Below are 22,573 nucleotides of genomic sequence, written 5' to 3' on the forward strand. Positions count from 1 at the left end.
GTTGTTCCATTCAAAATCAAACAGGAAAGCATTTTGCTTCTCTGTGTATTTTTCTGCCGCTTGTCGTTCATGTTGTGAGATTAACTCACGGTATTCCACCACAAAGGATCCCTTTTCAATCGGTGCACAGGCAAATACACCACGTCCTAATACACCAAAGATCATTAATTAGTGTCAAGTAATACAATCCAAATCAGGTTCACTAACTGCAGCTAATCAGCTATTGACTAAACATATGCAGAATAAACATAAGACTTTTTAACAGTGTGAAAAGATCTGAATGATGTTTAGTGATGTTTGAAATTGATGTTTAGGGCTGCAACAACAAATCAATAAAACCAATAAATAAACTATTATTAAAATATTGGCAGCAAATGTCATTATCAGTTTGTTGTCTTGCATGATTATGTCTATAATGTCTAGTGACGTTCATGCAGTAACCAAAGGGAATAATATATAACATACCTTTATAGTCATTGATCCACTGGACCTTTAAACAAGGCTTGTCAACTCCAGATAAAATAAATTGAGCAGCCTCAGCTTCAGGGAGAAGTCTGGCTCTTCTTTTTGACATGCTCTTTACTTGGCCATGTACACCTCAACCTGCAAACATTTACATGGGAAGATGACAAAAAGTCAGTGAGACAAATATAAGAAAGAACAGTACTTACTTTAAATCAAACAGGACTTCTAAAATGGTATTATTCATTACTCATTTGCTGATCAGGCTAATAGATCGGTGTGAACCCTGTGCAAATGTGATAACAGTGTGACATTAAAAAACCTTAACAAATAATATTAACCTACCAAAGCACCTTCAAAGATAAATGTTGCTATGAGATCATTATAAAACTGTTCGCTCCACTACCATCACCTATACTGACTAACTAAGATTAATTTGTGTTACATAGGAAAACATTAATATTATCATCTAAATTCCAGAAAACATATCTTTTGCTGAAATCAAATTTGTGTTCAAGAACAGTTAAAAACAACTTGGACTGTCTCTGCAGCCAAGCTGAAAAAGTTTGTTTGGAGAATTGTCCCTTTAACTCATGCAGCGATTTTAACAACTTCTGCTGTCTATTGTTGAAGATAAAGCTAAAGTAAGTAATTACCATTTATCATGCATCATGCATCCCTTACAGTTTGAGTCCACTGCGTGTTGAATTTCCCTTCGCTAATTAGCCAACTTTACCTCATGAGGTGATTGTTCCAGCGTGACGTCGAAGGATTAAATGTCTCCTGTGGGCTGAAGGTCCCGGATGTTCCGTTCACCGAGCGCTCCGCTGCGGTCGTATCTGTTTTAGATGATTTGAGTCTATCGACCAATTAGAGGCTGCGTTTGTAATGAATGCCTCACGTGCCGCAGCGCTGATCTCAAACATAGTAAAGCTGGATTCCACCCGCAGTTGAATGATAAAACGGAAACAAAACTGAAACCCAGAATAAGACTGGGCTGTGTATGGAACTGTAGAGGGCTTTTATTTTGAAAGAAAGAGACTCACAGGAAGTGGTTAATGCAGGATCTTCACCACTCACGGACTTTCACCGTCGTGTTTCCAGCAAAGGTTTCCAGTCGTTTTCAGGTAAGGACAATCTTTCTAACCTACTGACAATTGTCTCAACAATGTTTTGCAAACTGCTCTTACACTAAATTTGGTCCCGTTTGCATGTAAAACTGTTCTTTAACAACACTTGATAGACGCTTCAAAAACGTCCTCATTTTTCATGGAGCCCTGATTTTGGTGTGTTTATATAGGCTAAGTGTGTGTTATCATAAAAATGTCCTAATTTGTCATGAACACAAGAGCAGCAATCTTGGACCTTCAGGTGAAAATACAGATATGAGGAAAATGCTTTAAAAATGTAGTATAATGTGTTGTTCTGAAGGATTTTATAGTTGCTTAGTGAATGAAGTGACTTCATTACCACTTTTAAATACTAAATTAATAACCAAAATAAGCTGGCACTGTGCATTTTTTAATAGTGTGTTAATAGTTGTTAAACATCTGCACTTTATACTATATTGTAAAACATATAAGGAAAGTTAAGTGAAGTTAATGAAGTATTGACTATGTCAATCAATACTTACAGATACACAAAGTGAGGAGACTGACGCTAATGATGACCATACTGAATCAGATGACGACAGCAGCAGCAGCAGCAGGAACCTCCAAGTTCAACCTATTTTTGCTGCACCTAAAGGTCCCTGAGGTAGAATACTAATTAACTAAAATGTTATAAACCCACCATGAATTGCTCTTTGCTTACCCGCCTGAATGCTGTTGTCTCTTAAAACATTTTGAGTGAAAACAAGTAAAGCTTGACTACCTCAGTAGTCAGTTATTTCAAAGTTGGCAGTGCTTAAAGATTTCCTTCAGACAGGTTACAAGATTATATACAGTACTCTACTTTGAAAAGGTACATTATCTTGTTTAAATTATGGAGTGGGAGATACTGGGATCTGTGATGTCATACAGCCTGATGGCTAATGGTATGAAAAAGCCCCAAGAGTGCTTTGAGGCATGTGGCTGGATGAGTCTATGGCTGAAGTGCACCTGAGCAGCTTTAGCTTAGCATAGAGAGGATGAGAGGGACTGCCCATGATAGTTTTCAGCTGTCCTGTCATCATTTTATCTGTTACGGTCTCCACACTGTCCAGTTCCATCCCCATCACAGAGCTGCCTTTCCTCACCAGCTTATTCAATTTATTTACATCACAGCTCGATGCCATCTCCCCAGCACCTTATGGCAAAGAAGATGTGCATCCACAGACTCATTTTGAATTTTTATATTTCCAGACATTTCTCAAACAAGAGCTGCTGGCCCTGCACAACGGATCCTGAAGATCTTCCTCGCACTCAGCATGGTCAGCGTATTCAACTTATACATTCTCACTGCAAAATTGAGAACAATCACAACAATATCCTAGACCAGTGGTCACCAACCTTTTTAAGTCCAAGATCCCTGACCTCGGCCTTGGTGAAAGGCAAGATCTACCTATTGAAGTGTTGATAGAAAAAGACAGCTAACACTGTGTACTTCCTACTTGAGGCCTTTTATTTGCCTGTATTTGAATTACATGCACCTTGCTGCAACATTCAAATTGATGCAACCAAGAAAAGACTAATTAATTGGCCTATCAAACAGCTGTCTTGCTTAAAGAATTGTACAAAATAACATTCACTTCAGAGTCATGTAGTTTCTTAACACAAAAATAAAGGCATGAGGAATACCAGCTAACAACATATTGACATTCTTCCCATTTTGATACTTGGACTTATTATTATTCATACTTATCATTCAATTTTCAATTCAATTCAATTTTATTTATAAAGCCCAATATCACAAATCACAATTTGCCTCACAGGGCTTTACAGCATACGACATCCCTCTGTCCTTATGACCCTCACAGCTGATCAGGAAAAACTCCCCAAAAAACCCTTTAACGGGGAAAAAAACGGTAGAAACTTCAGGAAGAGCAACTGAGGGATCCCTCTTCCAGGACGGACAGACGTGCAATAGATGTCGTACAGAACAGATCAGCATAACAAATTAACAGTAATCTGTATGACACAATGAGACAGAGAGAGAGAGACAGAGAGAGAGAGAGAGAGAGAGAGAGAGAGAGATATGCAGGTAATGACAGTCGCTTACAACAACATTATTGAAAGTAATAATATTATAGTTAAAGTTCTGGCTACTGCGGTACAATATGTTGAAAGTATGTATTAATATCTTGCAATCATTGACAGACATTTTTTATAAAGTGGAACTGTAATGTTTGCTTTCTCAGTCAGTGCTAAGCACAGTCACCTCATGCAGCATCACTTCTAGGTTTCATATGTAGCCTATCACTCTTCATTTTGACACTTGACCGACTTATTCTTACTTACTGTCATTTACAAATATAAGCATTTTATGAAGTAGATCTGGCTATTTTTTCTCAGTACTACGTGCAGTCATCTTATGCAGCATCACTTTTCACATCAGAAGGCAGTCGTGTTACTCAATCAAGTTAATGTGATGGCTGTGACTGGATACTGTCTGTGAGTGCTTTATAGTTTGGCTCATAGCTACAGACAGCCAGTCTGAGACAGTCTGTGAGATGTCTGTCAGTAAGGCGGCTCCTGTACTCTGATTTGATTATTTTCATCTGTGAAAATGCCATTTCACATAGGTACGTGGATCCAAAGTAGGCACTCACTCTTAGTGCACATGCAGTGAGGAGAAGAAACTTCTCTCTGCTGACAAGTCCCCAAAAGTCACTGTCCCTGGATCTAGCTTTCAGCTCAATGTCATTTTGTAAATCAACCATCTCCATGTCAACTCCACTTGGCAAAGTAAATACTTTCTGGAATTTGGCTGCTACCTGCTCTATATCAATGCACAGGAATGGGTTTGAGATGAATGCAGCAATATCTTCCATGACGTCTAACTCACCAAAACGCCGATTAAACTCCGTTGTCAGTTTGTCCAGGTGAGAGCAGTACTGCTCAGGGAGAAAAGCATCCTTGTCTTCCAAGGCCTGTACCATCTTATCGAGGCTGGGAAAGTGTGTCAGCCTCCCGTTTGTGAGATGTGTCGTCCAAACACCGAGCTTGGCCTTGAACGCATTCACTGCACTTATCATGTGGGGCAGGAGTCGGTCTCTTCCCTGCAGCTCGTTGTTGAGTGTGTTCAGTTTTGCGGTTATGTCTGTGAGAAACCCCAGGTCCAGCAGCCATGCATCCTCTGACAGTTCCTTGTACTCCTGCTTCCTGGTCGACAGGAAAGTTTTGATCTCGAGCAGCAAGTCGACAAATCGCTGCAGCACTTTGCCGCGACTCAACCACCGCACATCAGCATGAAGAAGTAGGTCTCCGTAAGCAGCATCAAGCTCATCCAGGAGTGCTTTGAATAAGCAGTGCTGAAACGCCGCCGAATCAAGTTGACTAGTTTCACCACCAGCGTCATTACATGAGAAAAGTTCAAGACCTTCCCAGCCAAGGCCTGCTGGTGGATCACACAGTGATAATTCACGAAGTAAGGAAAATTGGGGTCAGGCACAGTCCTATAAATCCATTGCACGCACCACGCATTGCTGGGGCCCCATCAGCAGTAATCACCACCAGTTTATGAATGGGTATGTCATTATCGCCAACATATTTTTTGAACTCACTGTAGATATCCTCACCTCTCGTTTTCTCCTTTAAGTGCAAAAGAGTGAGAAAGTCCTCCTTTGTTGTAGAATCCGGTAAAACCATTTTGAGAAATACAACAAGCTGCGCTGTGTCCATTAATATCCAGGGATTCATCGAACTGTGGTGAGAAATATTCAGTTTGTCAAGTCCTTTAACACTTGTCTGTCCACGTCCTCTGAGAGTGACCGTTGCAGGGCCAAGGGTACACTACAGAGTGCAGTTTTGATTTCTTCTTTGTTTTTGAAGTCGCTGAAAACAGTCTCTGCTGTAATGGCCATTGCTTCCTTAACTAAATCTCCATCTGTAAAGGGCTTCTTGTGTTTAGCCAAAAGGTGACTTACACGAAATGATGCTTCAGCTGCAGCCTTATTTTGAGAAGCAGGTTTGGTGAAAAGTGATTGCTGGGCCTTCAACCCCGATTTCAGCTCGTCAACTTTCCTTGCACGGATTGTGCTCTTTGGCGGGTAGCCGTCTTTGAATTTCTGGTGGTTGGTGTTCTGGTGCCGCTCCAGATTTCCTCTTTACACAGTGCTTGAGTTTGGTGGCATAACATACAAACACTCTTGTCTTTCACCAAGGTAAACAGAAATTCCTCTTCCCATTCTGGATGGAAATGATATGTTTTTGCCTTCTTACGCGAGCCCTCTGCCATGCTAGCTAGCCCCTCCGTCTCATTGTGTGCGTCTAAGTGACTGAGTGCACTTGTGTCAGTCACGTGACTGTGTGCGTGTACGTCACATAGAGGTGACTAATATTCTCTTATCTCATTGGTCACTTTGATGCAGTGTCTACGACACTGCAAATAGCTGGATCAAGAGAGAGGTGCTTGCAAAACAGAACATTAATATTGCGGGTGTAGGCTATTTGTGTATTTCTTAAGCTGATTTTCTATTATTTTGGAGAGCTACAGGAAAAGTCTGGAAGATCTACCAGTAGATCGCGATCGACGGGTTGGCGACCTCTGTCCTAGACTCTTATTAAGAATATAGAATGTTGTTGTTTCACTGTGAGAATTGGAGTGGTGCTTATTCTGCTTCAGACTGATTACTATACAGAACAATGAGATGTTTACTGTACAGAGCTATTCACTACTGATTGAGAACATTGTTGTTCATTGTGAGAATTTATGGTGCTGCTTACTGTGCGTAAAACTTCTTCACTATAGAGTTGAAGAGTATTGATTAGAATTATTAAAAATGTAATAATTATAATAAACATTTCAACTTCCCATAATTGCCAGCTATATAACAGTGTTGTTCTTGCACAAGGTCACATTGCACCCATTTGATCTACTTTAGGCTACTGTTGGTAGTATTATTGATTGATTATTGATGAGAATATTAAAAACAATGGGATGTCAGAAATTTATTGTTTTGATTAGGCAAATCTAATACAAGAAAAATACAAGATTAGATCAACAGTAAGAATTGAGAATGTTTTTATTTGACTCTAATTATATGGAATATGTGTTTTGCAGTAATGATAAAACCTGCTTCAAATGTGTTAGTTTGTCTGAACAAAGTGACATATGAGGACGTGCAAAGTGACGTCACTGAAAGTGTGTGAAAAGTGTGTTAAGTTCCAAAACTGGCCACTAGTTGGCGTAACTGAAAATGAGCAAAAACGCTAAACACACTTCACACACTATTTTCATAAAATTGTGATGTTTCAGGACATTGGAGATTTTTGGTCTGGGAGCATGTTGGGAGGGTGTAGAACACTGTAGAGAGCTCAGAAAAATGAGGACATCAAAAATGTCCTCATTTTTCCAAGTGTCCTGATACTGAAGGTGTGTTATCATAAAAATGTCCTGATATGTCATGAATACAAGTGCACACACACACACACACACACACACACACACACACACACACACACACACACACACTGCCACATACCTTCCTCTCCCCTTCCCCTGTGCAGCGAGTGCGCTCTCAGGCTCTTGCAGGTATGGGAACCTCCCTCCCGCTCTCATAATCATGTACAAGCAGCCTGGCACTATAGAAAAATAATGATGTGCCGTCCTGTTGGCTCATTTATCAGCATGTTTTACAACAGGCGCCGGGTGGAAGTAATTAAACTCTGCCATCATTACAATGAGCCAGGCCCCCCTCTTAATAGACACCCAATGAGACACTAGAGGCCTGCCTGGTAATTGTAGCTCCAACTATCTCTCTCTCTTTCCGTGTGTGTGTATGTGTTCGCCCGTGTTTGTCTGTCTACAATCCCCCTGTTTCATGTGTGGTTTTAATTAGTGAAGAAACAGAGCTGATAAGCAATTGAGAAAAAGAGAAGGAGCAAGTGAATTAGAGAAAGAAGGTTAGGGTCTTTGCTCTGCCGAGAGTTCCTCTGACCCCCTCATTTAACAACGGACAAGTAAAATTAATCCATTCAGCAGAAAATGGGGATTACAAGCTGACACCAAGGACCAACATTACATCATACAATATTTGATCATCTGCCATCATGTAAACTGTACACACTGTTGGAAAGAACGGAAAAAGGACACTGAGAAGGAAACGAGGAGATGTTAGGAGCCCAGCCATTCGATAAACAGACAAATACCTTCCACAGCTAATCCGGCACTTAGAAAATATCCGTAATAATCTAATAAAAGCATAAATGGATCTTTTCTGTGGATCATGCAATATAGAATGCATATACTACAATGTAGAGTCTCCTCTGCACGCGCAGTGATATCAAGAAACTGGCCTCCCAGGCTCCACACTGTAAAACATCCTTAAAATAAACTCCTTGCTTGCATAACAACGAACCGCTGCAAATAAAATGAATGAAATTTATTTTCTCTCTGCTCCCGAGACCAAATCCAATGACTCAGGCAAGTTGGCTTGGTAGGACTGAGATATTTTAAGCACATCTGTCATACTGAAATAATTACGGGTGCTTTTCTCAAGGATACATAAGCTATTAAGATGCCTGATTGGAGATTTACATTAGATGACTTGCCAGCTCACTATACGCAGTGGTTCCTTTACCATACCTGCACCATTTAGTATCACTTATAGCTCTAATGGCACAATTACCCTTCACCACCAGCACTAATAGTGCTCTAAGAGAACCTTTTGACGTAGGGCTGATGTTGTGACCCTCGTACATACCCCTTCAAACCCCCATATAGCTCCCACTCCAACGTCTGCACTCAGCTCCTCCAAAGCCCCTGGTCTCTAGATATTGATTAAGCCCACGACCCCAACTGCAACTCCCACTCTCTAACGCCAATCCTCCCCCTACTTATCTGGCTCCTTCCTTTACCATTGCCTCTCTCCACCCATCCTAATCCCATGATAATCAAATAGGCCCAGACTGGCTCTTCAGCGCTGTACCAATTAGTCGGCGAATGGGTCTGGGGCTAGTGATAGTGGTACCAGCAGAGGTGGCGGCAAACACAGTAGTATCCAGGGAGGCTGTAAACATCCATTAGTGGTTAACCGTCCCTACTCATTTTTCCTCCCCAAAGCTCTCTCATTAGTGCAGTGAGCCCTGACAGGTAAACAGCACTAATGGGAATGGCCTATCAATAAACGCCTCGTGTGTTAACAGGAAGTGCTAGCAAGGGGACGGAAGATGCGGACCAACAGCAATAAAGAGGGAGAAGGGGGGGGGCATTTACTGATATAAATAGCTATAAACATGGGGAGGTGGCAGGTTATTAGTGATAGATGTTGCATTGTGTGCTCTGATTGTGTTCCTCAGCGCTTTGCTTAGAGGTAGGATGAATGTACTGTTGCAAAAACAACTACGCAAGAAGAGTAGAAGCAATTTTGGCCAAGAAAAGATCTAAGACATCACCTAATAAAATATGATCTGAAGTCTTTTGAAAGTCACTTTGATGTGACTGTGGCAATGTTGGCGTACAGTTGCCGTGTGCTAGCAAGGGTACTTCAAGGCATGACCTCAGGTGTTTCCAAGACTATGTTTGTGTGTGGGTATTGCGAGCCGCAAGAATGCGTAACATCCCTTTGTGTTAATGCTTATACTTTGCGTATCGCCGCTCACATGAAAGAGTGAGGGAAACTGGAAGGGAGGAACAGGGAGGGACTTAAGAGAAAGAAGGAGAGGAAAAAGAGAGTGAGGGTAGGAAGAAGGACTGAGGGGAGAGATGAGAGAGAGATGTTATTTATGTTTGGAGCAGGTTCACTCCGAGTTCACCTTACCATGAGACGTCCCCGGGCGGTGACAACCACACTGCTGCTGATGTGTGTGTCTGTCAGCGTGTGAGTGTGTGTGTGTGTGTGAGCTCATGCAACTGCTTGCGAGTACATCCATGCTTGCATGTTTCTTTATCTTTACATAAACATGTGCGCATATGTGTGTCTGAACTGAGGGTCAGCCAGTGAGCAGTAACATCTTAGGGAGGACAACGTATGTGCGGGTGAATGCACTACATGTTGTACTGTGTGTGCTCTGCGTGTGTGTCAGGGGCCCATTACTAAGGCTGTGGAGCACTAAATCAGCAGTGCTACTGCAGTGGATAAAGCCAATGATACACGGATTACAGCCACACTCAGTCTACGCTGCCCGCATTTATCCAAAGCCAGACAGATAAAGAGACAGCGCATGCATGTGTGTGAGTCTGTGGGTGTGAGTTGGACTTTACATGGGTCTGTGCCTCTATACATCCGTCCATGTGTGCGTGCATGTTTGTGTATACGCTTGGGAATGCATGTTCACACCAGATTCAAGTGTGTATTTACACTGCTAACTGAAAGGTAGACAGATAGACAGGAAGAGAGACATGTAGCGCTAACTGCCATCATCAAGCAGAACCCTGTATGAGCAGTGTCTGTAGCCCGGGGTTGTATGGACTCTAATCCACCGCCAGCCCACTCCAATAAACAGCACCTTATCCATGTCGCACTGAGCCCACATTTACCACTTCAACTCCCGCCACACAAAACCACTGGCAGAGCACTAATTTTTTACATAAAAAGATATTTTTACAGCTTACAGAGGATGGAAACTGCAGCAGGGGGGATTCAGGAATTTTGACATTCTGAAAGCAAAAGTTGAATCAAGGGATTAAAAGAAATTGTAGGTGACAGTTGGGGCAAAATTTTTAAGCATTTGAAATCATTTTAGCACAGGTTTTAGGTCCACATGTCCAAGTACGATAGTGTCTCCAACATCCTTCCCAGCTCCAGCCTTCTCCTCTAACGCCAGCCTCATCCTCAGTTCAGCGTTAGACCTCCACTGGTCTAATTACACAGGCTGACCTCCCACAGGTCGCCTGAGTAAAGGCCCCCTAAAGATCAATATTCATTCTTTTAGATCTGTCATCTGCTTTTGACACTATCGACCACGTTCTGTGTCTGCTCTCCCCCTCTCAATTCTCTATTCATCTATTTACCCCCCTCCCAACCCCCATATCAGTGCTTGAACCTGGTCTACACTCGCTGGAACGGAGGGAGCTGGTACTTTTGAATTTGGGCTACTTGCACACTGTTACTTTCAACTCTAAACTGCCACTTACAGATGGCATACTGTGGTTATATTATCAGACTGACTGCTCTATTTTCTGCCCAAAATGAGAATTTTTTTTTTTTTTTTTAAATCTTCGCAAGTATAAGCCTGGAGGGGCTCATGCGTTTAGTCATGCATGTATGTGCACACATAGGGGAATGTGTGCATATGTGAGTGTATGTACGTGTATCTGTCTGTCCGCAGCTAATCTGGCAAACTACCAGACCTATCAGCCTAATATCTTGTGTTTACTTAAATGACTTTATGCTAAAGGACTTCTTGTGTTTGCTGTGATTCAAAATTGTTGAAAAACCTGTTTTACTGACTGTTTTATACCGTCATTGACTGCTGACTCCTCATTCCTCTTAAACGACTGCTGCGGGTGATAGTCTTGCAAGCAACAAGCAACAAGCTTTACTGTCTGTAGCAGGCCACATTTTGGCTTCGTCGTGGCTCAAAAATTGACATACATAGAGAAGTTTTACTCTCATTTGGAACCAGAACATCTAAAGATTTATTCTTTACTCGATATGATTATGATCCACTAAAGTTCAGCATGATATGAAATGAATAAGTCGACTGATTTTGTTTTCTTGGCTGCCATTTTGAGTGTACGGGAGCCAGGAGGGGCAATTCCAATTGGGCACAGCTGCATCACGTTCTGGCTTCAACCCAGTTTTAAACTGTCCCACCACATGGCGTCACATCATGGCAGGGTTTCTGAAGCGAAGTGATTTGCCTGTACAATTTTTTGGACTTGCTGGTTTCATAGATTTGGTCATTTTTTGTTGATATTTGCACTTCTACCATAAGTAAGTGAGAAGGCTACGTAGTTAAACTGTTACTTTCTTTGCCTGTTTTAATTTTGTTTTTTGTTACTACCTACTTTATTGTGTTGTCCGGCTATCGTTAAAAGTCCAGCTATGAATGTTATGGATCAAAGATTTGTGGCTATGTTTTCCTTATTAAAAAATAAAACATTCACCCTCGTTATTATATTGTATTTTCTTAAATGTGCTTTGATGCATCTGCTGGAATAACAAGAATTGTCAAGAGTGGCCTTGATCAGCTCAGGCTGCCAGTACGCAGCCGCCTGGCAGAGATCTACTCTCTACTGAGTGCTCTTTTCTAGTTGAGACTGAGTTCTGCCAGGCATCTGGTGGAGAAAAGCACAGTCTTATGCTCTTACCTTCACAATCCTGTAGAAATAAATGCCCAACCATGACACCGGAATGGAAACACCACATGAGCCATCCTTACGTGAGTGAAGGCTGGTCCTCTTGTGTCTGGAAATGAGAAACAAACAGAATAACAGGTCTTGTTGATCATTCATCTGCTGCGCATAATTCAGGTGCTCATTAAAGCACCTTTGTCATTTCAGTTTAAACTCTAATCCACATATACTGCACCTTTTCAGACTGCAATAGACACGTGTCAAAACATACTGTATGCACAGAAGAATACAGACAAAGGTATACACACAACCTACTGAACTCTGTCTCACTTTCTTCAACACTCTTTCTCTTATAATTCCACAAGTAAAGTTAAAAGTTAAGTTGATATTACATGAACTTGAAATATTTTTTTAATTTTTTAATAGGGCTGTGGGGAGATTGGGGCGGTAGGGGTAATAGGGTAAAAGACCAGCACCCTAAGCTAAATTTCGACACTCATCTTTCCACCTGTAGTGCATCATTGACTTTGGCTGGGCCCGCTGGCCTCATATTCTCCTCAGCAGTGTTATTGTAGATAAGCACCACGTGGCTAATGAACAGAGAGAGGGCTTGTTGAAGGTCAGCCTCTTCATTTAGGGGCCCTCCAATGGGCTGGCCCACTCTGCATGGCTAAACGCATCATCATAATAATGCCAAGGACCCACCGTTTTAAAACTCTTGCATCTTTTTTTTCCAGCCCCCAATATTGCCTGGCATACTTAACTTTACGTCTCCGATATTCCCCTTCATCTGAATTATGTTGATTTCCCTGTTTCTTTCTGAAAGGCTTTTAAAGGTCTTGGCAATTATCCTTTTCTGGATGTGCTTAGAGAAGGATGCTGTCCATCCAGTGTCTGCTGATGTTAGGGAAACATGATTTAACACAATCAGAGATGCAAAGCTAGGCTGGATGAGGGTGCTGATGTGACCGGGTGCCAAGGCCGGCCAAGGTCATGTTCATCTGCATGATTAAGGGTGATGAATTCTGCCCTGACCTCTGGATTATGCCAGAAGGAAGTACCAGAGTATCAGTGTGAGTGTGTCTATGTGTGTTTACGCGCAAGCACTTGGTATACAAGTACGTCCTTTTTGACGTTTGGAAATATTATCTAAAATTTATGAGATTTTCTTTTTCCCCCGCTTCAATCCAATTCTTTTTTTTAATTAAAAACAAATGCTCTTAATGTCTTTTCACCATTCTTCTGCTCCACGCTAAATTATCTCCTTCCTTGATTCTTGCTGGCTATTTGGATGTGAAGAGGGTCTCTCTGTCTCTGTTTAGGTTTCTCCTCCTGTCCTCATCCTGGATAAAGGGGAGGCAGATGTGGTCTCTCTGCTCTCTACTGTCCCCTCCTGGAGGGACCAGGCAGCTGGTTTCCAAACACTGACACCTGCCCATCACACTCACAACGCCGAGAAACTCATTCATTAGGACCCTGCACTTCTGTCAAAACTCAAACAATACAGAACCATGTTGTTTAATGCTGCTTCTTCTTAGACATCTGTTAATATTTAAAAAACAATACCTCCCTCACTTTGTTCAAGGGTCTCAGTGAAGGAAAATTTCACTGCAAGAAACCAGAGTTTATGTCTGCATTAATAGGAAGTGGCGAGAAAACCCAGTGTGCTAAACTTTTATTGTTTTTTGATTACCAAACTCAGAAGTGAGCTGTGTATTTGTTCACACTGTGTGCTATTTTAATCTACGCACTTTATTGTCCTTCAAATAATGAAATGTGAGTACCATACTGCAGATCTTTGCTGAAAGCATTCATTTAAGGGATAATTCTGCGTCTGCAATCAGGAGAGGGTGACAGTGCCCCCTTTTAACATCCTACTGTATAGTAAGGCACAGTAAAGTATGCTGTACTGTAAGGTATACAGCAGGCGAAGGTTATTTCTGTTAAAACTAAAACATCCTGAACCATTTTACTGTAATTCTTGCCCCAGTCATTATTTCTTCCCAGTACCTACTCCTTTCTGTAAGTGTCCAGTCCAGCTCTAAAGCCAGCTCCAGTATGCCAGCTGGCAGGGGGAACAGCCAGAAGCCTTATTTACCCCCCCAACATAGTCCCCCCTATGAATACTAATGCAGCAATGCTACCGGGGCCGCAGCAGAGACGAGGAGGGAGCAAGGAAAAGGAAAGATGGACAGAAGGAGAGAGAGAAAGAGATAGAGGAGTGCAGGTGGAACTGTGTGGTGGGAGGGGGGCTTTCACATCTTGAGATTTCACATGCCTACACACTCATACACACAAACACACAGCACCCCTCTTTGCCCTCTTTGCCCTACCTTGCCAGTTAACGAGATGCGGGGATCATTTCGTGAGAGAAAAAGGGCTCCTTTAGCTTTGCGTCCTGAATTAGAATGCTCATTTGATATCATTGTTTCTAAAAGAGCGAGGGAACGAGGAAAATACCTCCAAATTACTTTAGGCAAATCCTGACTACTTCCCCTCCACTTTACCTTACTTTTCTTCCTCCCAACTCCCAGAGCCTTGTACTGTTCCTCCAATGCCCCGACGGACACAAGAACAATGGCTAGAGAAGGGGGAGATAGGAGGGAGGGGGGGGGTGATGGGAAAGGAGGAAAACAGGAGTGAGAGGCCTCCACAGCAGAGGGCCAGGTGTCAATCACCTCCTCAGGTGGGCTTCAGAGACACGCACACACGCATGTACTGTGCACCTCCAATATCTTGGGGAATTAAAAATACACTGGCAGAGAGCAGAGAGGAGAGAGAGAGGAGGAGAGACAGTGAGATGGTAAAAGAGGAAAATGAAAAAAAAAAAAAAGGTAGGAGAGCAAATGGGACAAAGGGGATGTGCAGGGAGATGGGCCTGGATGATGCAAAGGTCGGAAAAAGAATTCAAAGAGCGCAAAGTAGATTCACTGAAAGTCATTACCTGCCACAAATTACCTGGGCAACAAGCTTAAAATAAATAAATAAATCAGTTTGCATCAACAACAGAGGAGAGCGGGAGAGACTGGGGAGATGCAGGCGAAGGGCTTGGGGGGGAGAGGCGAGAGGAAGAGAGGGAGGAGGAGGACGGGAAGGAGGCGGAGGGGGGCAGCGGCTGGAGAGGGATGAAAAATCGATGGACAAACAAGTGAGAGGGCGCTTGCAAAAAGGAAGCCAAAGGGGGGAAAAATTAAGCATTTAAAGAAATTCTGTTTTGGTGGTGTGGAGGAGGATGAGAAAAGGAGAGGGGGGAGGGAGGTGGGAAGCCGGGAGCACAAAAGCGCCTGAGGGTGGAGGGGGGTGAGTGTGGCAGAAACGGACGGACCACAATGCCCTGCAGCTCGATAGGGTTGAGTGACCACATCAGGTCTAGAGGCGAGCGTTGAGACATGGGCGAAACCCGATGGCTTTAAATCAAGAGGATTAGATTCAGGGTCTCTCTCCCTCTCTCTTTAACCCCCTTTTTTCCCTCCACCTCTTCACCCTCGTCTCAGCCCCTCCCGTCGTGTCTGTTAGGTGGAGTGCCCCAGTGCAGGTCGTCCAATCAGTAAAGAGAAGGACCAAAGTATTACTAATAGTCTGGTTTTAATGTTTCAAGTGGTAAACCAGAGTGCTGGCCTGTATGCTCGGCACCAAGGTAAACAGGTCAATAGTATTGATCCTGATTCTGACTCTCTCTTTCACACACAGACACACACACACACACACAAGCGCACATACAGCTCCACAGCTCAGAAACATGGAATGCATTAGGAGCTTTCTGCATTGCACCGAAGTTGAGGATAGGGAGTTGACACATGCATACACACACACAAATGGAAACGCACACACACTTTTTTTTTTTTTTTTTCAATATTCACACATGTAAAACAGCAAAGCCCACCCTAATGCCGGAATCCCACAGGCTCTGACACTTGAAACAAAACAGGTACATGCAAACACATATCGACTCCCTCATATCATCATGTCTAATTTCGCTCTGTCGAACAATACAATAAAAAATATGTGGTAAGGAGCAGCCTACACAGCAGCAGCTGCACCCTAACACGAGGGCAGAGCGAGTCATTTGAATACAGATTCCTATTGTCCTTCTTATGTCAATAAAACTCAGCAGTGCTAAGGAACTAGCGTGGTCAGCAACATTATGGGACTAATTAGCATTTTCTTCTTTCTTCTGCTGGTTGATCTGTTTAAACAAGCCTGGGGGGTCTGCTGTACTTACTGTAATTAAAGCAAAAAGGAGTGACTCTTGCTTGAGAGAAGGCACACACAAAGGCTTCCTCACTAGGGGGGACCTTCAAACTGCACAACTAAGTATCCCAGAGTGGTTTTTGTACATGGAAATACAAGGGGCTATACAATAGGTAAAGCTGGCAGGTTAGTGCAGCGGTTAGTGAGTTTTTTCGCCCAGTGGTGCTCCGATTTGTTCTTCAATATGGCCATACCTGTGGAAGCATCCCTGAATGATACTTACTTAACCCCTAGCCACTCCGGGAGCTCTGCAAAGTTGCTGAAGCTGCACCCCGGCTAGGCAAAAGAAAATTCCTCTTGGGCAATGCATAAAGAATATCAAAAAAAAGATAATGAAAGGAGTTGCAATAAATACACAGTATGAGTTGTAAAAAGACTGAGGAAGGGTTTCTTGCTTGCTTTTTCTTTTTCCACAGTGAGCAGAAAGGAGGTGGAATAAAAAAAAGTATAAAAAGGAATGTTGGAGAAAAGTTCTCTGGGCAGAACAGAGACGGGTTTTATTGGCTGATATGAAATCAAACAGACAACTCCTCTCCTCTGATAGTACTCAGTCTGCTCTGGCTGTGGGCCATGTTAGCAGGAGCCGTGATCACTGAGGCATTAACAACACAGCAATGACACCAATGTAATGTAGCCACTCTGCTCTGGATTATGACACTTAGCGTGGATTGGATAACCCTTATTATGGCGTTCATTTAAGCTAACATGAGGCAAATTATAGGCTGTCATGACACAGATACCACGGCTGTTTAGACAAGAGCTGACACTAAGGAACTGCTGTTGCGTGGTTTGGCCTGATGTGATTGATGCAACAATTTCTCTGATGTGAAGTATCTCTGATCTGAAGCATGTCATTATTTTCCAAGTATATAATTATTTCTGAAAAGCCTTATTTTCGAATGAATTGTCTTCAAACTTCATGTTGTTTTTTTCAGACTGATTAAATAATTTTAAATACAAGCATGTCTTCACATTTCCTGCCAACACACACACGCGCACACACACACACACACACACACACACACACACACACACACACACACACACACACTGCCATCCAGGAGCAAATGAGAGTGTCTTCTTTTTCTAACAGCTCAACGCTCTTAGTCTTCGCTTCCTGCTTGTTACAGCTACGTTCCTGCTCAAACACAGCCCTTCAAGCATACGCAACTGCCACTGCCAGTTCTATACACACATGCACAGAAGCACTGATTGTTCATTTGGCTTGCCTTTCCACCGGCAAAGCCTTCGTTCTTGTCCAGCTATGCACCCCAGCCTTTAGCAAATCCTGGACACTGCAGCACCAGATCCACAACAAATCCGATGCTGTAGCTTGATCCGGCTGATGGTCATCATAAAGCCAAAAGTAAGCAATATGAACACTGTGTATCATAGGTTTGCTCAGTTGATTTTTATCTTCTTGAAAAAGCCCTATAATCACAAGAAAACCTTTTGTTTAACACTGTTCTTTTCCCCATGTATTTCTAAGGTAAATTGATTATGCAAAACTATAAAGAAAGAGTGGATAGAAATGCTGTATATTTGCACAACAATGGGTCTGTTCTCAACAATATTCTCACACAAACATCTCTGAAGGACACACAGGCTCATCAGCGATCACAACAGAAATTTACTCAGAATTTCACGTATATTTTTTCAAGCATATCTAACATTTTGAAACTTTTCCATTCAGAGAGGAAGGTCTAAAGCAGTCAAAATTGGTTTAATAAAAAAAGGCTTTGAACTGTCTGTATCATCAACTTAATTACAGCAATAAAAGGCCTCTTAAATACAAAGGAACAGATAATGCTGAGTGCAAATTTGTTCTCCGTCATGCTGGAAAACTGATTTTGATGTTCGAAGTTTTTGTGTTATAATTTTATTAATTATTTTCCTGGACAGTCTGGATAAGATAGCCTCTGCAATGGAATGTGACAGAAGTAACACAGCAACAGTAACATGGTATAATTGCAGTGTGTATGCGCTACAAGTCCAAAGACTGTCAGTCAAAGTAGTCCATACACTTGCATGTAAACAATGTATGTATATGTGTGTGTCGTGACATGTTTGTAAACAAGTGTGTGTACATTATTGTCTGTTTCCACACGCTTACATGATGCATGATGTGTATAAGCGTGTACAAGTTGTGTCCTCTTGTGTGTGTGTGTGTGTGTGTGTGTGTGTGTGTGTGTGTGTGTGTGTGTGCATAAGCCCTGAGGAGAAACCCCGTCTTAGGTTGTGTGTGTGACAGCCAGCCATCCTGCCAGATCAAGACCTGTCAGCCATGCAACCCAACCCCAGCCACATCCCCTCTGTTCCTCCTCCTTCTCTTCTTCTCCCATCCTTCCATCTCTCCCTTTCCATCCAATCCCTCCATCCATGCTGCAGCCTTAAACAAGCACCAGCACTTATCAGCCAGAAAAATAATTGGGAGGTCTACCGCCTGCAATACGCTGGTCCTCCCCTCCGTCCATCCGGGTCGCTTCAGCAGTGTCAGCTCCCATTAGGGGGAACGCCGGGCGCCAGGGCAAAGTCTAACTATCTCTATCACTGCCTCTCTTTCTCTGTCTGTCTTCCTTTCTCATTTTTTTCTCATTCTAAGCTATTAACGTTATCTGTCCATCCACCTACCCCTACATATATATCTATATGTAAAGTGTTACCAATTTTAATCATTTCCAGACCCAAATGAGAGTCGTATAAAGTTTGATCTATAAGAAGAACAACTCTCAAAACTTGAATTCTCCAAACACCGAACAACTGAAACATTTACATTTGTTGTGTATTTGTTTGTTTCTCCCCTCAGCCTTCTTGAGAGAGAGATGGAGAGAAGGAAACATGGATCATCTCCCTTAGGGTCAACAGAGCGAGTGTGTGCGGCGTGGGGTGAAGCGGACGGTGTTGTGGTTGCTCTCCGGAGTATCAGTACGTTGTCACTGTCATGTCACAAGGCCGTCTGAGCGTCTCGTGTGGTCGAGCTGCCTGGCAAGCAGGGAGACAGAGAGATAGATCCAAGGGGCCAGCGGGAGTTGATGTTGATGTTGCACCGCTGTTGTTGTGGAGACGCGTGTTTGTGTCCATGTGTGTGTTTCTACATTGAGGAGCCATGACAGGGACAGTGGTTCAGCTGTCATTCCGGGCGCTACGGTGCGATTGGCCGGGGCTGACATGTCACGGGGGTTCATGTCCAACAGAGCAGCGTGTGGGTGCTTCTGTGTGTCCGTGTGTGCACTGTAGTACAAAAGGGGACGCCAGGGTATTACCTCCCAAACATCACAATCACTGTGCCGTGTCGTTCTACCTCCCCACACAAGCATGACATGCCTTGACCTGCACCAGCCCACTGGTATTTGGGTGTAATAACCCTTTATTGATACACAGGGGAGAGTGACATAATGTAAAAGCTCCTGCACACTGAAATCAAATCTATTTACCTATGATACCCAGGGGTAACCGACTACATGTGACCATCTATAGCTACACAAAAAGCCTTTAGGCAGTGTGAACTGTATGACCCTCTATTTATACTTTTTACTACACTGGTACTCAATGATGTCCTGTAGGACCCCTTAGATGGCCATCCAGTGCGTCACAATGAACCGTTCACAGTTGACTCTTGCATAAGTGAGGGCACTTACTAAACCTCTGACCCATTTCAGAATACATTACGCACCTAACTACTACTCCCACGCACGTGTCCTCCAACGCCTAGATACCATTTTGCCCTTGAGCCACTCTCTGCCTAAGCTTTCCTGGTGCAAGTCCAAGCGGCCGCAACTGCCTCCCACAATGCACGAGGTGACATTGAGAGGCCCCCGTGTCTCGGCGGATTTGGGGTATCCATCCGGCTGCCCGCGCACAAATAAATAATGCAATGGCCGGCTAATGCAGTGGGCCCTGACGCAGTGGCTGACGTTGCCTGCAGCTACCTTTGGGCTGGAAAATAATTACCATGCAAAAGAGGGGGGAAAAGGCCCCCATACATAGTGTAATGGGCTAAAATGGGGTGATACAATGCAGCTGCCCTCCACGCTTCGATGCCTCTCTCTCTCTCTCTCCCTCTCTCCCGCTCCTTCTTTTTCTCCATCTCTGTCACTCTCTTAACTCTCTGTTTTCTCTGCTATACACAGTAGCCACTGCCTAGCCAACCAGTGTTGTCCATTCCTCTGAGGAGCTCAGTGAGATGAGAAGCTGTTAGTGGCACCAGCCTGATATTCATGGATCCGGGGTTTCCACTGACACACTGTCACACTTGTTATTGTAGATACTACAGGAGTTGCACAAGCAAAGGAGCAATTTGGACTGTCTGTTGTGCGTGATGAGTCTGTGCATGCTTTATTTTATGTATAAACAAAATATAAATACATTGTGATCATTACTTTGAATATTACAATATTTTTTAGGGGCAAAAAAAGTCATACCAGATCAGTATACATCCCTAGTATCTATGCAACCATGCCCCCAACAGTGTGTAGTATTCCAATTAGGCTTTGGCATTGACATTGGCCTCAGTTTACAGTGGAGCAAACAGATGGCTCGGTATGTTGACTAATCCAGTGCAGGCAGAGACGTGCTGATCATGAATAGAGGGCTGATCAATGCACTGCTGTTTACACAGGCCTAACAGTGTTTACTGAGACACATTTAAAAACAGCCCTCCTGCTCTCATCTATCAACCCGGGTGCAGGACCGAGAATGATGGTGTCATTTATCTTGGCCCCCGAAACAGACATTTACTGTACAGGGGTTATGATGCACTCAAGAAATACTGTGACAAGGGGAAAACATTTTTTTGTGCACTCAAGAGTACAGTGCTTACAAATGTTACCACCACGGGTACATCTCCAACCACCATGAAAGCTCTCAGTATGTTACTGTGGGTACAAATTTGCAACTAATGATGCTATTTTTGTGGATATAAAGGTGCAGCTTCTGTGATCAAAAGGCTCAATTCTACCTTTTTTCTGAGTGAAGGTTTCTCTTGTATGTGTGGGACCAAGTGAACAAAAAAAAAAAAAAAACATTAACCAACGTGATAGGAATCAAGGGCTGTTTTTCTGACACCAGACTGAAAAGTGATGGGAAACTGCAGTGGGAAAACACTTATATGTGGCCTTTGACAGAATTTGAACTTGGAAAAAAAAGTCCTGAGGGCTGCATTTGAGACTAAATGACTATGGTGTTTTGTTGCAGCAGTGAAGCTATCATTCACGCTTGCTGTCCTGATCCATGGAACAGCAACAGGATTTACCGGGCTCCTTTAATAGCAACCCCAAAAACACTTGATTGAATTGAATGCTTTTGCACATAAATGTTCATTTGGTATTCCAGCCTTCCTTTTTCCTATTTAAAGGAGCCATCATGTCCTTCACACTTTTGGTCCAAGGGCAATATACCATGAAAAACTGAGCTGTGATCTAGTGCAGCCCTTCCACGCATCTTGACCCCCATCGTCTCAACCCCACTTTCTATTGAATACTGTGGGATGGGGGGTGAGCGCCATGGAGACCGCAGGGCATCCTGGGATCGGGGCATGCCGCCTGCCACCAGGTCCCCTTCACTCTAGGGGCTTGTCAGTCAAAGCAGAAAACTTCCCTTTGAAGCTCTGTCAACTCTCTGGAGTGTCTCATTGCCCCAAACTCAGCCCCCCCACTCCCAACCCCATCCGGACTCCACACCTCCGTCCCCCCTTATCCTCCCATGTGCTCTCCTCCTCTCCCTCTGTTGCTCCCTCCCTTCCCCTAGTGACCCCCTCTTGAAATTCGCTGTCCACTGTCCCCAAAAGTTATCCCCATATCCCCCCTTATCTCTGTCTCAAGCTATGCAATCCAAAAATTGAACTTGGAGAAAAAAAGAGTGGCACAGAAAGAGCTTAGTTTCACTTTTGCAAACCAAATAAGGTTTAAAATGGTAAGGCGTCATGAGAGAGTAACTCTTAAGCCCTGAGACAGACACGCAGGGTGAATCCCTACAGCTCGCTTGGCTCAATCGTGAGTGACACTGACGGCTCTGGCATGTTGTCCCGTTCCAAAAAAAAAAAAAAAAGTGAAGAAAAATGAAGCTGCATTCACAATTCTGGCACATGCTGCTTGATAATCGCTGATTAAGACATAATTTTCACACAGATCAGGTGCCAGCGATGGAAACCGTGGCAGCTGTTTGGTCTTATCAATTAGGGCATTGTTAGTTTTATAAATCTGAATCGCAAAAAATGATAAATTTGACTTATCAGCAGCACCGCTTACAGTAGATGCATGATGCCGAGGTGCGGGGAGGATGTGCTAAGTGCTGATGTTTAAGAAAACGCTTTGAAGGCACATGTATCATTGAGTGTCGCTCTCCATACCAGAGCATTAGACTTGCTGATGGCTTGTTTAAGAAGTGATGAAATGCGTATTAGATTTGTTGTGACTCAAACAGCTGTGTTCACACCTCACACTGGCTTGTTATTGCTGTCGGTGGATTTCAGATAAGTGCTCAT

The 22,573-nt window shown here is 43.2% G+C and overlaps 1 long non-coding RNA gene across 1 annotated transcript in view; it reads right to left on the reverse strand.

The window, feature by feature from the left end:
• Nucleotides 1–22,573, reverse strand: part of LOC125893232 (uncharacterized) — a 214,585-nt gene that overhangs the window by 86,312 nt on the left and 105,700 nt on the right. Inside the window, exon 4 of the long non-coding RNA XR_007449846.1 lies at nucleotides 11,857–11,953. This is a non-coding gene — a long non-coding RNA (uncharacterized LOC125893232). The remainder of the gene's footprint in view (nucleotides 1–11,856; nucleotides 11,954–22,573) is intronic.

This window comes from Epinephelus fuscoguttatus, linkage group LG8 (assembly GCF_011397635.1).
Source record: "Epinephelus fuscoguttatus linkage group LG8, E.fuscoguttatus.final_Chr_v1".
Lineage (NCBI taxonomy): Eukaryota > Metazoa > Chordata > Actinopteri > Perciformes > Serranidae > Epinephelus > Epinephelus fuscoguttatus.